This window comes from Budorcas taxicolor, chromosome 15 (genome assembly GCF_023091745.1).
Source record: "Budorcas taxicolor isolate Tak-1 chromosome 15, Takin1.1, whole genome shotgun sequence".
Lineage (NCBI taxonomy): Eukaryota > Metazoa > Chordata > Mammalia > Artiodactyla > Bovidae > Budorcas > Budorcas taxicolor.
This window is the reverse complement of record NC_068924.1, coordinates 65162674-65180392: the sequence shown is the minus strand read 5'-3', so window position 1 is coordinate 65180392 and position 17719 is coordinate 65162674.

Here is a 17719-nt window from a genome sequence, read left to right as displayed (position 1 = left end):
CACCGTGCCACCAGGGAAGCCTGAGGAAAAGGCAATAGAAAATAGAAGGGCAAGAGAAGTCAACTGAGGGAAAGATGTCAAAATACCCTAAATGGACAACTATAGTACTATTCCCAGAAAAAGTGAAGGATTCCAAAATCTCGGCATAAGGAAATAGCTCTGAAAATGTCAGTGGCCCAATCTTTCCAAGTGCTGAAATGGAAAACTATCCAGAGCGAATGTTGGGCTGCCTAGTCCCCATCCTGCCATCCTCAGAACACCAGCAGTTGGGACACTTTTCCCAAGCACAGCCCTCTAGGCAGACACCCTCCCCGCCTCCACTGCCGATCACTTTCTAATGCCGACTCTGTGATCTTTGAAATTACCCTGTGGCTTGATTTGTCTCATTTGTAAAATAGAGACAATATCTGTACCCACCTTACAGTGTTTGCTTTTAGTTTCTCTTTATTTTTCAGCTGTGCCAACGGGCCAGTGGGACCTCAGTTCCCTGACCAGGGACCAAACCCATACCTTCTGTGTGGCAGTGGAAATTCAGAGACTTAACCACTGGACCATCAGGAAAGTCCCTATAGGGTTTTATAAAGATTAAACAAGTTAATGCACATAGAGCTCCTATAACTGTGCCTGGCACACATTAAGTGTTACATAAGTCTAAATTATTATTTTTATTTAAAAAACTGGCTCCTAAACTTCTCCCCAGTCCTAATGAGTCAGACTCTGCAAGCCGTCCCCTAGGTGATTCTCATATGAGACAGCTTTGGGAACTATGGATGGGCAACTTTATTATTTTAAGTGAGATTATCACTTAGTTGTCTTATTTAAAATATCTCTAAATGGGTTAAAAGGTACAAATTTCCACTTATAAAATAAACAAGTCATGACATGTATAGTGTACAGCATAGTGACTATATTACTAATCATGTGTAAAACTAATATTTTATTGTATATTTCACAGTTGCTAAGACAGTAGATCTTAAAAGTTCACATTACAAGAAAAAAAATCCTGGCAGTGTATGGTGATGGATATTAACTTGTGGTGATTATTTCACAATACATACAAATATTGAATTACTATGTTATATACCTGAAACTAATATACTGTTATATGTCAGTAATATCTCATTAAGAAAAAATTAAAAAACCAAAACCCAAGGGAATTCCCTAGTGGTCAAATAGGACTCAACACTTTCATTGCTGGGGCCTCAGTTCGATCCCAGGTTGGGGAAGCAGGATCCCCCACAAGACAAGTGGTGTGGCCAAAAGAAAAAGCCCATGAAGCACTTACCAGAAAAGGCAAACAAAATTAAACAAAAGTCCCTGGAACCGAAAGATGAGACAATCTGTTGGATTTAGACCAGCTGTTCTCAACTGGGGTGAGTTCTTTACTGCCTCCCATCCCGGAGTATGCTCATCAACTCATGCAGAAGTTTTTGCTTATAACAATTGGTAGGGAAATGCTACTGGTATCCCGTGGGGAGAGGCCAGACATGCTGCTAAACATCCTACAATGCAGAAGCCAGCCCCCAGGATGAAGATTGATCACGTCCAAAATATCAACAGAGTTAATATTGAGAAACCCTGATGGATCGGTGCTTCCCAAACTTTTCTGTGCTTACGAATCACCTGGGGATCTTGTGAAAGTGTGTATCTTCAGACGTAAAGAACAGACTTCTGGACTCTGTGGGAGAAGGCGAGGGTGGGATGATTTGAGAGAATAGCATTGAAGCATGTATGTTACCATATGTGAAACGGATCGCTAGCCCAGGTTCGATGCATGAGACAGGGCGCTCAGGGCCAGTGCACTGGGATGACCCTGAGGGGTGGGGTGGGGAGGGTCAGGATGGGCACACGTGTACACCCGCGGCTGATTCATGTCAGTGTGGCAAAACCACTACAATATCGTAAAGCAGTTAGCCTCCTGCTGCTGCTGCTGCTGCTGCTAAGTCGCTCCAGTTGTGTCCGACTGTGTGCAAAGAGACGGCAGCCCACCAGGCTCCCCCGTCCCTGGGATTCTCCAGGCAAGAACACTGCAGTGGGTTGCCATTTCCTTCTCCAACGCATGAAAGTGAAAAGTGAAAGTGAAGTTGCTCAGTCGTGTCCGACTCTTCGTGACCCCATGGACTGCAGCCCACCGGGCTCCTCTGTCGATGGGATTTTCCAGGCAAGAATAGTGGATTAGGTTGCCATTTCCTCCTCCAGGGGATCTTTCTGACCCAAGGATTGAAGCCATATTTCCTGCATCACAAATCAGGTTTGTGCTAATCCACAAAAGAGAAAGCTATTTTTCAGACCTATTGACAAAGAGTAAGACTGGACATTACTTTCTAGGCAATTTTTTAATATTTAAATATATGAGAAAACTACAAGGATTTTATTAGATTATGTTATTAAATTTCATTAAAATTAAATAATAATTTATAATTATAAAGAATAATTTTTATAATTATTCAAGAATTCAGACATTCCAAGTAGGTCTTACAGTTCCTCCGTCAAAACCTCTCACAGCTTAGAGGTGTTCTGAAACACAGGAAGGGCAGAGGAGAGCAGAGGAGGGATGGATGGGAAAGAGAGAGGAAGGGAAGGGAGAAGAGGAAGAAGAAGGGAAGAAGGAGGAAATGAGGAAAGAATAAGAGAAGGAGGAAGGAAGGAAAGAAACAGAATGTAAGGATGTAGAGAGGAAAAAAGGAAAGAAAGAAGGAAGGAGGAAGAAAAGAAAAAGAGACAGTGAGGTTTGAAAAATGCTCTGTACAACTTTAAGCAAAATGATTTCTTTACTGCAGGACTTATCAGAGCCTTTAATGTTCTCATGTGCAATTTGAAATTCCAAAGGGAGATATTTTCGACATATGACTATAGAAGCTTTTTATTATAGAGCTTCTCAAGACCTTCATATTTTAAGGAACTCAGCTTTGGAAATGTTGGTGTAAGTAAACCATTTTCTTTCCTGGACTTTTAAAAGGACTGTCATGCATACATCTTTCCAGACCACTCAACCTCTATTTTGTATCCTCAGGAGCCAGAATGTGTGTGTGTGTGTGTGTGTGTGTGTGACTCACGTGTGCCTGACTCTGCAACCCCATGGACTATAGACCATCAGGCTCCTCTGTCCTTGGAATTTTCCAGGCAAGAATACTAGAGTGGGTTGCCATTTCCTTCTCCAAGGGGATCTTCCTGACCCAGGGATTGAACCGGGGTCTTCTGCATTGCAAGTGGGTTCTTTACTGTCTAAGCCTCCGGGGAAGCCCAGGAACCAGAATAGGCACTAATAAATAAGAACAGCAGGTATCATTTTAACCATCTTGCCATACCAGGCACTGTGCTAGACACTTGACATGCATTTTCTCTGATTCTCACAACAAGCTGACAAGGTAGGAATGAACTCAATTTATACCTTAAGGAAATGAGACACAGAAGCTGAGAAATTTGCCCCAAACTATGCCTGCTGGTGAAGGCTGGTGAGCTCACTCAGATCCACTTAATGAAACATCATCCTCCCTGACATGGGGGTTAGATTCGAATCCTGAACACAGACATCTCTTCTCCTTGGAGACTTGACTGCTTTTTTGCTAGTAACTGGCTTAGCCTCTGCCTCGATCTCTCACCCACACCTCTATCATCCTCGTTTGCTTGCCTTTAACATTTCTGTTCAACTCAGTGTCCTCAGCAGTGACCGACTTTCACAAACTCACCCACCTTTCCCATAGATGAGCCCCTATGTTGGAGACCCCCCAAAGTGGAGCTCAGGGTCCCTCAGATCTCCCTGGAAGCATTACGTCACCACTTCTAATTCCCTGCTTGGGAGGAAGCCCACCCAGCAAATGAAGCCATTCATGGACCAGCAGCTCCTGTCTGGGGTTCTCCTTTCCCACGCAGTATCTAGTAAGCTCTGGACAGCCGGCCTCTGCTGTCACGTTGGAACGACAGGTGGTCTTCACACTGGACGTGACTGAACAGCCCACCTCCTCACTTGATCCTCTGCATGCATCACTCCCTCCCTGCATCAGGTATGACATCTGCCTACAACAACAGCCCACCACAGAGTGGTGATTTGGGGCCAGGCACCATGCTAAGTGCTTCCCTGGTCGCTCAGCGGTAAAGAATCCACCTGCAATGCAGGAGATGCAGGATTCGTGGGTTTGATCCCTGAGTCAGGAAGATCCGCTGGAGGAGGGCATGACAACCCATCCTAGTATTCTTGCCTGAGAAATCCCATGACCGGGGAGCCTGGCAGGCTACAGTCCATGGGGTCACAAAGAGTTCGGCAACTGAGCATGCACATACTATGCTAAGGGCTTACATACTTCATTTCTTTTTAACCTCAGGCTTCCCTGGTGGCTCAGCAGTATAGAATTTGCTTGTGGTTCAGGACACATGGATTCAATCCCTGGGTCAGGAAGATTCCCTGGAGAAGGAAATGACAACCCACTCCAGTATTCTTGCCTGGAAAATTCCATGGACAGAGAAGCCTGGCAGGCTACAGCTCATGGGGTCACGAAGAGTCAGACACAACTTAGCAACTAAACCACCACCACCACCTTTTTAACCTCACAACACTGTTAAGTAAGTAATATCACCCCCATTGGACGACGCGTGCATTAAACCAATATAGTAGATGTTATTCACATGATCATCCAACTACTGTATGCTAAACGCAAACCTGTTCTTCCTGACCCCAAAACTCACCCTTTTATCCACCAAGCCCTGATGACTCTCAGTATAACAATTAAAGGCTCATAAAATCCTACGAGAAATGGATACAGAGGGGAGGCAGACAAACCATGCGGGTTGCTTGGTTTCCTTGGTTTCCTCCTAAAGGACACCTCGTGAAGTTTTCTTGGCAAATATTTCCAACGACAGATGTGCAAACTGAGGAAAGCTGCTAGAGCACGTGATTGTATGTTTCCAATCCAAATTTACAACTAAAGAGAACTTTGGTTTATGTCAAAACAAGAGGCTGAAAATAGATTCCTAGGCTCCACAGAGATGTGGATCTGTGAAGAAAGTTGATCCAAATCACAACACTGAAAAATGAGCCTTGTGCAAAACCACCCACACACTCAGCCTGGTTTGGGGTGGAAAAGGTCAGTCAGTGACCTTTATCCTTGGCTCCTGGACCTTATGAGACTGTTTCCTCTCAAAACATATCCTTAGGATATGAGTTACTTCATCTGGAAAACGAAGGAATGGAACTAAACAGTATCAGAAAGTACTTCTCGACTCGACATTTGACGGCTTTCTGAATTCCAAAACCACTTTCAAATCTCCCCTTGGAAGCGGCTGATAGAGAAGAAGCAGATGGAATTGGTCTTGTCCACACACGATTTTTAATCATCTATGCACACTCAGCTTCATGCTTCCCCACAACGCACACTCCTGGTATTCCTTCACTCAATCCCTGTTTCGGCTTTTCCAGGGTGACACGTATCAGGCGTGTCCTGGACCACCCAGAACCCACTTGTGACTGGAAGAAGCCAAAGCAACAAAGAGCAGGAACTGGCTGGGTTGCCTCCTAACACATGACCTACTGACCGCTGCCACCACACTTTTCTCGCTTGGAAAGGCAATGATATTGTCTAGTGTCGTCAACCAGGGCTTCTTAAACGGTTGGGGTGAAAAATCAGTTCTTTTTGTCTGATAATTTCCAATCTATCTTAGATGGCTACATTCATTATAAAATAGAATAAAAGTAAATTAATGGGAAAATGACAGGCTGCTTGGATGTCACAGCAATTTCACTTTGCCATAAAAGTTCCAAAATGTTTCCTCTTCAGTTGCAGACGTATCTTACCATGGACCTGTAACAGTTCACAGAACCATGCGGGACTGAAGACCAGACAAGAGAGGCTTTGCCCTAAATCCTTTTTCAATTCAATTCCAGACATTTATTAGGCAATTTCTAGGTCTATACCAGGTGACATGGGCAACATTGATATTTAGATGACTGGCTTAAAATCTCTCTCATATGCTGAGTTAGAATGAGGACGGACTGTTGCAAAGTGATAGTGGAATTAAGTAATCCATAGGTTTTAACTTGAAAAGAGGGCAACTAGCATGTGGCTGGAGAAGTATCACAAGTCAGAAGAGATGACGTTTCATAAAGAATAAAACCTCTTATAATAAATGTCATAGTGTTGTGTTTGGAAGTTCCAGACAGATCTCAACCTCCTGGTCAACCTGTTTTTTTTTTTTTTATCCCAGCTTGAACCCTCAGAGGTTGGAAGAGAAAACTATGAGGCAAAAATTTAGGACTCAGCCTCAACTCTCTCATCCACTCAACCTCCCTCTATGTAACCCTCACTAAGCCCCATCAACCCCATCTCCAGAATGGGTCCTAAATCCATCCACATTTCTCCACCTCCACCACTACCACCCAAGCCACCATCACTCCCAGCTGGATGACTGCAGTACCAGCCACATAGCCAGTCACCCTGCTTCTTCTCCTGATCCCATCTCAACCCCGTCAAGCAGAGTGAATCTCTTAAAATACAAAGCACATCAAAGATATCAAAATTCCATGACTTCTCATAGCACCGAGATTAGAATCTAGCCCCCATCATGACCTCCAACGTCAGACAGACAGTGAATCCCACTAGCTGCCTCGCTCACCCCCAAGAATCTTGGCTTTCCTTCATTACACTCCAGACACATGGTCATTCCTTACGTTTCTCTGGTCAACAACTTTGGTTCACTTTAGGGTCTTAACCTAGCTATTGATTCAACCAGGAACACACTTTCTCCAGGTCATTGCAAGCCTGGCCCCATCTTGCCATTACAGTCTCAGCTTACCTGTATCTTCCTTAATGAGGCTTTCACTTTCCACCCGAATGAATGCTCTGTATTCCTTCATCCAGGTTGGCATTCATTACAGCCTTTACCAGCAATGTGTCTTTACTGCTCCAACTCCAGAGTGCTGCTGCCTTGCTTATCACAAGCACTCAATGAGTATTTACTGTCTGTAGGAAAATGTTCATCTCCATCTAGGACCTTGTGCTTAGTTGCTACTTAGTATGAAAAATAACTAATTCACTTCAGAAAAAAAAAAAAGTACAATAAAAGAAGCTGAGGGATTTGTTTGCTGACTTACTTGGGATTTAATTACATGGAAGATTCTGATGAAAAGAAAGAAAAATATTGTAGTACATTATGGTACTAATGTGTGGGAGTTTTCATTGTTTACCCCTGTCTCCTTCCTGGGGTATTATTAATGAGCCAACTATCTTGTATGTGATAATGTATTACAATGAGTTGCATTGGGTTGTGGGTCAAGATAAAATAGCACAGTGTAATTTAAACGAAATGATGTTTGCTCAGTGAACGGCTGACTCATTTAACACTTGCTTCTCTTCTGCACTTTAGCTGTGAGCACCCTCGGGTTGCACCGACCCAGCCTCTCTCCCACCCAGCTGATGGGAGGAGGTGGATGAGCCAGTTGCCAAGCAATCTAATCTGACCTCTGCAAAAACAAGAATCAAGGTGGCCCCTCAAACAGGCACTCATCCCAAAGGCTCACCAACTTGCCTTTGAATGATAGAGGGTTTCTTGACAACCACCTCTAATTTTCTGAAAATCCAGGCAGGTCCTCAACACCTGGTTTTTCTCAGAGCAGCTCCTGGGCCAAAGCAGGGCACTGATCCCAGGGAGGTGGGCTTCCACTTCAACAGACGACCTTCAAAAGATGGGCAACCACTGACGCCCACCTGTGTTAACTGTCAGCTGCCCACAAGAGAGTACAGCGGTGGGAATGCCCCTCTTATCTCTGGCTTTCATCGCTGTGGTGGAGAGAAGCTGCTCTTGTGGGCTGAGAGGGATGGGTTTCAAGGGTTTCTTTGCTTCTGATGTCAACCCTCTAGCACCGCAAGATGAATATGTGCCATCTGTAGGGTAGTGTGTGATGGGGGAGGGGATGGGCAGGGAAATACATACAGATACAGGTATGTACCACGGATGCCATGTCATCGGGATGAGCCATCTCTTCCCAAAGGAACACCGAGCTCAACTTCTAGAAAGTGAGGTCTATTTACCTCTCCCCTTATCTAAGGGCTTCCCTGATTGCTCACATGGTAAAGAATCTGCCTGCAATGCAGGAGACCTGGGATCAATCCCTGGGTTGGGAAGACTCCTTGGAGAGGGGAATGGCTACCCACTCTGGTATTCTTGCCTGGAGGGTTAGGGTTAGGGAGAATTCCATGGACAGAGGAACCTGACAAGCTATAGTCCATGGGGTTGCCAAGAGTCAGACAGCCCTGAGCAACTAACACTTTAGCTATGGAAGGTCAGTTTATTTGAAACAATGAGTCTAGCCAATGTAGTACTAGCTCACCAGTGGGTTCCCTGGATATTGTACTGATTTCTCTTTCCTGTGTCAAAACTGGCCTCTCTGTGATGTTAGTGAGTAATTAGCCACTCTTTTTTCCTTCTCCCACATCTCCTCTAAACTGAAGGTGAACATGTTGTAAACACTCAATTGACACTTAGTGTTTTTTTAATGCTTTCTATTTTGATTAATTGCTTAAAATGTCATGACTGTCAAATTAGGGGGGACTGAAAATGGAAGCACACTTGTAGCAAAATATATTTCATTTCTCATTCTAAACGATGGTGGACGGCATTGGATGGTTTATTTATTTGATATATAGCATATTAGAGCTTAATTTCACCACAATGTGGAGTGATCATTGTGGGCACCATCTGGGATCCTGACAAATCGAGGACACTAATGACAGGAGAGAATACACTCACTTAAGCCAACAAGTACAGAAGCCATTATGTAAGTGAAGAAATTTTCCAGAAATACTCTGACCAGCCCTTTACACAGTTCCTGACATGTAAGGGACTCACGTTTCCTTACTGCTTTTTGTTTGTTTCCTTACTGTTTTGAAAAGAGAAGCCTCTCAAGTCCAACACACAAGCCCTCACCTGCAGCCTGCACATACTCTTGTTTGTTTGGGATGAAAGCCCCCTCTCCAGAGTACTGTGCACCTGCACACAAGCAGCCAGGTGTTCAGCTGTTCAACACCAAACAACCACCAGCACACACCTCTTTCTGTTACACTTGCACTTGGCGCATTGAGGGGAAGCAGAAACCGCGCTATAGGCAAAGCCTCCAGGACAGAGCAATTAAAAGGAATAGAGCTGAAGAAAGACAAACACTGCAGGACTTTTTCCCCCGAGAAAGGTTAGCAAACTCAATTTTAGCAAAACAAAAAGGCAACACAGACCAACTAATCTGTGAATTTCTTTCACATTTGAAAATAAGTTGGATTCAATGCTGCTGCTGCTGCTGCTAAGTCGCTTCAACTGTGTCCGACTCTGTGCGACCCCATAGATGGCAGCCCACCAGGTTCCCCCATCCCTGGGATTCTCCAGGCAAGAACACTGGAGTGGGTTGCCATTTCCTTCTCCAATGCATGAAAGTAAAAACTGAAAGTGAATTCGCTCAGTTGTGTCTGACTCTTAGCGACCCCATGGACTGCAGCCCACCAGGCTCCTCCGTCCATGGGATTTTCCAGGCAAGAATGCTGGAGTGGGGTGCCATTGGCAGATTCAATGCAAAGTAATATAAATGTATTTGCACACAGAATATATATTGTGCATATACTGTTGTTTAGTGGCTAAGTTGTGTCCGACTCTTTTGCCAACCATGGACTGTAGCCCGCACGACTCCTTGGTCCACAGGGTTTCCCAGGCAAGAATACTGGAGTGGGTTGCCATTTCCTTTTCCAAGGGATCTTTCCGACCCAGGGATCAAACATATGTCTCCTGCACTGGCAGATGGGTTCTTGACCATTGAGCCACCAAGGAAGCCCCAAGAATATATATATGGATATAAAAACATCGAGTCATCAAAAGTCATTACAGTCAATATGTCAACAACAGGATAATACTATAACCAAAGCACTTAAAGAAAATCACAAACTATTCTCCAAAAACGAAAGTCTCCTAAGGAGATCTCTGCTTTCCAAGCTAAATCCTCTATAAGTTCAAGACAACAACCTTTTGAAAACCAAAGGACTCAGGAAATCATCTTTGCAAAGATATACCATGCTTTTTCTAAATGCCCCAATGTTTATGATACAAATACTTTCCAGATTTTCCCATCTTTATGGAGGGAAAAAAAGAAGATAAGAATAATTAGTGGGTTTTTTTCTGCCTGGTTGTTAAATACCTTAATTACTTCAAGCACCATTACTGCCACTTGCATATAAGCCATCCTTTGAAAATACTGTTCAATCTAAACTAACATTCATGCTAATTTCTTCTGAGAATTTAGCCAATATTAACACAATTTGAAAAGTTACTAGATTTACTTTTCTAATCTTAACAGGGATGTCAATATTCTAAGCATATACAATGGAGATAATCTACTACCATCTGAAGTGTAATGAACAACAGAAAAACTCTTTAAAAAGACAAAGCATTTTTATAGACCTGAAAAGTATTATAATTACATATCATGTACCATAACCTTTATTACTGACTTGCCATTATTTTGATACTAAAATGACTTCCTATATTCCTTCTTACAAAATTTACTTACATTAAAATCATATTGTTGGGTCTTTCTCCCACTTTTGTACTGGATGGAATTACTTTTTCTGATTATTCACTCAATAAATCAACATTCTGGTGCAGCTTGTGCAGACATTTTGGGTTCCTTTTTATCATAAATTCAGTGTCACAAATCATGACATTATCTGTTTCTATATCAAAATGTAACAAAGGAAGCAGACTGTAAAGAAACATTAGTTGAATGAAAAAATCTTGATGTGACCCACTTTTGTAGCACTCATCCTGGATTTTGTAATTAAAGATGGTGACTGCAGACATGAAATTAAAAGATGCTTACTCCTTGGAGGGAAAGTTATGACCAGCCTAGATAGCATATTCAAAAGCAGAGACATTACTTTGCCAACAAAGGTCCGTCTAGTCAAGGCTATGGTTTTTCCAGTGGTCATGTATGGATGTGAGAGTTGGACTGTGAAGACCAAGCTTCGGCTGAGCTCCAAAGAATTGATGCTTTTGAACTGTGGTGTTGGAGAAGACTCTTGAGAGTCCCTTGGACTGCAAGGAGATCCAACCAGTCCATTCTAAAGTTCAGCTCTGGTTATTCTTTGGAAGGAATGATGCTAAAGCTGAAACTCCAGTACTTTGGCCACCTCATGTGAAGAACTGACTCATTGGAAAAGACTCTGATGCTGGGAGGGATTGGGGGCAGGAGGAGAAGGGGACGAGATGGCTGGATGGCATCACTGACTCGATGGACATGAGTCTGAGTGAACTCCAGGAGATGGTGATGGACAGGGAGGCCTGGCATGCTGCGATTCATGGGGTCGCAAAGAGTCGGACACGAATGAGCGACTGAACTGAGCTGAACTGAACTGAGTGATGAGAACCATAATATGTAAGAAACCTGCTTCCTAAATATGCATGAATGAATGAGATTTAGTGTTTGCCCTTAGACTGGAGAAGAGGGGCAGGGAAAGAGTGTTCACAAGGCAGAATGTGACAAGTAGCAACAGTGTTACAAAATGCTATGGAGGTTTCAGGGAAGAATCAGAAAACTTCACAGAGGAAGTGACCCCTGGGGTGCATCTTAAAGGATGAGTAGAAATTCACTGGGCAGAAATGAAGGGTGACCATCCAGAAAGAAAGAACAAGAAGAAGAAAATCAAGAAGGTGGAAGGGACATTTGGGAGCCATGTGCCCTGAGTTTCCTCTGTGTCATGGCAGTGCTAGGGAATAGGGCCTTGTAAGTTAAACTGAAAAGTTTTTAATATCAGTAGACAAGGAGCAGCTAGTAGTGGTTTTGAAAAAGATTGCAACACAAAGATGAATATGAAAGCAATGTGCAAAACAAGCTACAATGGAAAGAATAGAGACATTTAGAGACTAATTGGGAAGTAGGAAGGGTTCCAGAAGGAGATCAGTAACAATGAAGTCTTGAATAAAGGCCAGAGGGATACAAAGGAGAGATCGGAACCAAAAGGTAGTATAGAGGCCAAAATGATACTCAGGCAACCAATGTGGTGCCATGAACAGAAATAGGAACATCAGGAATAGGAAAGAGACGTGCTTCAGAGGATGGAATGCCTAACACAGAAAAGACTCACACATTCCAGAGACCCAGCCAGAGACGCAGCACCTAATGTGTCACTTCCCTCTCTCAGTGTCAGGGATCCTAGAACTTAGTTAGCCTCCACTTGGTCACCCCTGAGGCTTTCTACAACATGCTAGGAATACCCAACACCCTCCTGACATCTCCATCTCCTCTGCGCATTCAGTGTCATAAACACAAGCACTTCCCTTCGAAGGGCACCATGCTCAGCCTTATCAAGGATGAGATGCTACCTTCATTCACACAGTTCTAATGGTCCAGTCCTGATGCAGCTCTGGCATGCTGTCCTGATCTGTCTAGATGTGGTTTCGTGGCATCTGCCCTTATTTTCCTTTTCATGGAAATGGCTTTACTATTTAGTGGATTTTAAAATGCAAAAAAAGAAAAGTACATGCATCTTGCAATAAAAAACATGGAAAATAAAGTTGAGGAAAGTCTCAGAAAATAGAGCAAAAAGAAAGAAAACAGAAGAGAGTACAAAAATATTAGAGTACCATCTAAGAAGTTCAGTATCCAAAAAGCAAACATTCTAGGAAACCAAAGAAGAAATGGAAAGAAGGTCATCAAAAAATAATTCAAGACAATTTCCCAGAACCAAGGATGTAGCTTTCCAGACTAAAAGGCTACTGAGTGCCCAGTACCAAAAATGAAAACAGATCTGTGTCAGCAAAGATCACCATAAATTTTCAGAAAACAGGGGATAATGAAATCACAGTAACTTCCAGAGTGAGAGAACAGTAGGAAAGCCCTTTACAATACAGCCTGGCACACCCCTCCAACAGAGCCTTTCCCCAACATAGTACAGCCCTAGCCCCTCTCCACCCGTCTCCCCTCAAATATAAATCAGATTATGTCCCTCCTGTTTACAAATCTCTTGTGACTTACATGACACTAAAATAAAAATGTAATGAAAACAAGGGAATTCGGCTTTAAGACCTCTAAAATGTGATGACTCTGGTGAGCATTAACATTTTTGAATGGATGGATAAAAGATTCTGTTTTACAGTCAGCTACCAAAATGAAATTTTCTTCTTCCTAACTCACTCTTTAAGTTCTGTTTTCTTTTCCCTTCCAGGTTTTTTCCCTTTCAGCCTTTTCTTTTCCAGTCAGCAGTCCACATTTTTTAATGCAGAATGTTGGGAATACTGGTATTATATCTCGTGAATGGCTCCCAAGTAGGGTTTTCAATGAAAGAAATCCTAACAAGGTTTTAAAAGAACAACTGAGAAGTAGGTCAAGTTCCCATGTGAGCCACAGTTCTCCATGGGGTTAGGCAAGGCAAAGAAGGAACAGGTTAAATGGAACAGTTCTAGCCCATATTTGCACTGGCCATTGGATAATCATCATGAGTCTAAGAAGCAATATATTTATATAATACATATATATATTATGCCTTGAATATAAAAGTGCTCAATAAATGTTTAACCAAACTGAATTGATGAAATGGACCTCTCGGTTCTTCTTCAAACTTTAGAGGTTTGATTCATTCAGTCACTATTTATTGAACAACTACTGTATTACAGGCCTTTTTCAGCTGTTGGGGACATGGCAGCAAAAAGACAGAGAAGCGCTGTACCCTCTTGCAGTTTATGATCTAATGGGAGAGTCTGGTAAGACACAGACAATGTATGGTAAAGGGATGCACAGTGACAGGGCGAGGGCTGTGAGAACAGGATGAGATAGGCTGGTCAGAAAGAGACTCTGGGAGACACACTTCACCTGAGACCTGAATAAACAGAAAGAGGAGTCACACCAAGGGCAGGGGAAACCAGAGAGAAAGAAGAGCAAGAGAAAAGCACAGAGGTGGAAACAAGGCAGAGTGTTTGAAAAACAAAAAGAATGCAAACTGGTTAGAACATAATAAAAAAAAAAACAATGCTGCTGGTGCTGCTGCTGCCAAGTCGCATCGGTCGTGTCCGACTCTGTGTGACCCCAGAGACGGCAGCCCACCAGGTTCCCCGTCCCTGGGATTCTCCAGGCAAGAACACTGAAGTGGGTTGCCATTTCCTTCTCCAATGATGAGGAGGTACAAAATGAGATTGGAGGGGCCAATGGATATAGGGGCTGGGTAGGCCAGGGTGAGGCGAATGGATTTCTCTTCTGCTGATCAGTTCAGTTCAGTCGCTTAGTCGTGTCCGACTCTGCAACCCCATGGACTGCAGCACACGAGGCCTCCCTATCCATAACTAACTCCCCTTTACTCAAACTCATGTCCATTGAGTCAGTGATGCCATCCAACCATCTCATCTTCTGTCATCCATTTCTTTTGCTGCCCTCAATCTTTCTGAGCATCAGGGTCTTTTCAAATGAGTCAGTTCTTCCCATCAGGTGGCCAAAGTATTGGAGTTTCAGCTTCAACATCAGTCCTTCCAATGAAAACCCAGGACTGATCTCCTTTAGGATGGACTGGTTGGATCTCCTTGCAGTCCAACGGACTCTCAAGAGTCTTCTCCAACACCACAGTTCAAAAGCATCAATTCTTCACCGCTCAGCTTTCTTTATAGTCCAACTCTCACATCCATACATAACTACTGGAAAAACCATAGCCTTCACTAGATGGACCTTTGTTGGCAAAGCAATGTTTCTTCTTTTTAATATGCTGTCTAGGTTGGTCATAACTTTCCTTCCAAGGAGTAAGCGTCTTTTAATTTCATGGCTACCATCACCATCTGCAGTGATTTTGGAGCCCCCCAAAATAAAATCTGCCACTGTTTCCACTGTTTCCCCATCTATTTGCCTTGAAGTGATGGGACCAGATGCCATGATCTTAGTTTTCTGAACGTTGAGCTTTAAGCCAACTTTTTCACTCTCTTCTTTCACTTTCATCAAGAGGCTCTTTAGTTCTTCACTTTCTGCCATAAGGGTGGTGTCATCTGCATATCAGAGGTTATTGATATTTCTCCTGGTAATCTTGATTCCAGCTTGTGCTTCTTCCAGCCCAGCCTTTCTCATGATGTACTCTGCATATAAGTTACATAAGCAGGGTGACAATATATAGCCTTGACGTACTCCTTTCCCGATTTGGAACCAGTCTGTTGTTCCATGTCTGATTCTAACTGTTGCTTCTTGACCTGCATACAGATTTCTCAGGAGGCAGGTCAGGTGATCTATTATTCCCATCTCTTAAAGGATTTCCCACAGTTTGTTGTGATCCACACAGTCAAAGGCTTTGGTGTAGTCAATAAAGCAGAAGTAGATGTTTCTCTGGAACTCTCTTGCTTATGGAGACATATTTTTCTAGGAAATTCCACGATTGTCTCTTTCACGTCATATCCCATGCTATTGTATTCATACACATTTGACCTCCAAGAAACAAGCCAATGAAATGAAATTTTTTTGCCTTTTTCATATTTTAATTGTCATACAATTACTATCACATACAATTACTAAAAAGTCTCTTGATGAAAATTGAAAGAGGAGAGTGGAAAAGTTGGCTTAAAACTCAGCATTCAGAAAACTAAGATCAAGGCAGGTAGTCCCATCACTTCATGGCAAACAGATGTAGAAACAGTGACAGACTGTATTTTGGGGGGCTCCAAAATTACTGCAGATGGTGACTGCAGCCATGACATTAAAAGACACTTGCTCCTTGGAAGGAAAGTTATGACCAACCTAGACAGCATATTAAAAAGCAGAGATATTACTTTGCCAACAAAGGTCTGTCTAGGCAAAGCTATGGTTTTTCCAGTAGTCATGTATGGATGTGAGAGTTGGACTATAAAGAAAGCTGAGCAGTGAAGAAATGATGCTTTTGAACTGTGGTGTTGGAGAAGACTCTTGAGAGTCCGTTGGACTGCAAGGAGATCCAACCAGTCCATCCTAAAGGAGATCAGTCCTGGGTTTTCATTGGAAGGACTGATGCTGAAGATAAAACTCCAATACTTTGGCCACTTGATGTGAAGAACTGACTCATTTGAAAAGACCCTAATGCTGGGAAAGATTGAAGGTGGGAGTTGAAGGGGACGACAAAGGATGAGACGGTTGGATGGCATCACTGACTCAATGGACATGAGTTTGAGTAAACTCCAGGAGTTGGTGATGGATACAGAGGCCTCGCGTGCTGCAGTCCATGAGGTCGCAAAGAGTCGCATACAACTGAGCAACTGAACTGAAGGAAAATTTCTTTTAGGAGGATGCAGCTCTATCTCATTCATGGGAAAAGAAATTTTTTGATGAAGGAACCAAGAAAGTTCAATACCAGGTCTAAATATTTTTTTCTCCTTCTTATGTGATTCCATATAAGATGGATCCTGCAGTAATAAGACTGCCAATTGAGCCACCACACAGAACAAGCCAGGGCTGGTACTGCAGACTTGGAGTTAACTTTTTTCCCTTCCAGCTAGTTTGTGTAGCAACTGCCACTTTATTTCGAGATACTCAAAATTTTCATGTTCTCCCCTACCATTTTAGTGCATACCTGCAGGAGCTTCTGCTGATCTTCTACTCTTTCTTAATCGTATCCTAAATCCCACTATCCAAGTAAGTATTATCCATACATACACTTGTAGGCTTCTTCTAAAGGCACTTGGTTAGGGTTTTCCAGTCAACACAAAATGAACCATTCACATCAATTCAAGGGATCCATAAAGCTGAAAGTCATGGTGGAGTTTTTACTAGTTAGGGCAAGAGTAATGGTACAACTGAGACAAAACTAATTCACTCAAAGGCTTTATGGACCTATTTCCAGTGTCACTTTTGCTGTAATGCACAACTGCCCCAAATAACGCAGGAATCAAAAATTTCCAAAGGGAATGAAGCTAATGATATACGAACTCTACAGATAGACTGCTCTGCAGTAACATGCATCTGCCATCTACCCCCGCCCCCACCCCGCCCCAGTTAATGGAATACTCTGCCAACATGTAATTCTTTTTGAATAGCTGCTTTTGTTTCTTCTATTATAAAACTATTTAATTTTATAAAATGGCCGATTCATGTCGATATATGGCAAAAACCATCACAATATTGTAATTATCCTCCAATCAAAATAAATTAATTAAAAAGAATTTTTAAAAACAATGAAGCCTTTTATTTAAAAAACCAAAATGCTATATATATATATAGTCAAAGGAGAGTCTCTGATCTTGTGAACAACTATAACACACTGTGGTTGTCTCCTCAAGTTAGCGTGTATATAGACTGCATACTAAAATACTGTCTTAACCTCACAATAACCCAATATTGTAAAGCAATTATCCTCTAATTAAAAGTAAATTTAATCATCAAAAAATATATTGTCTTAACCTCACAACTGCTCCCTTATGCCCACAATGCACCAACCAACAATCCTTGAAAGTTCTACCTGCAAATCTCTAATCAGACCACGCCCTCCATGTCATGTCCACCCCCACTGCCTTAGTTCCAACTCTTATCTCCCATGTCAAGTACTCTAACAGCCGCAAATCAAGGTCCTACTGATTCTTTCTGACCAACCTCAAAGCTTTCCTCCTCTGTGAATATTCCCCACCTCTCCAGGGTGGGGAGATTCAGTAACTCCAATTTGCTTCACCCAGCAGCTCTTAGTACACACCACTCTTACAGTACTGATTATACTCTACTGCAATGCCATCAAATAAAAATGCACCAGCCACAGGCATAATTTTA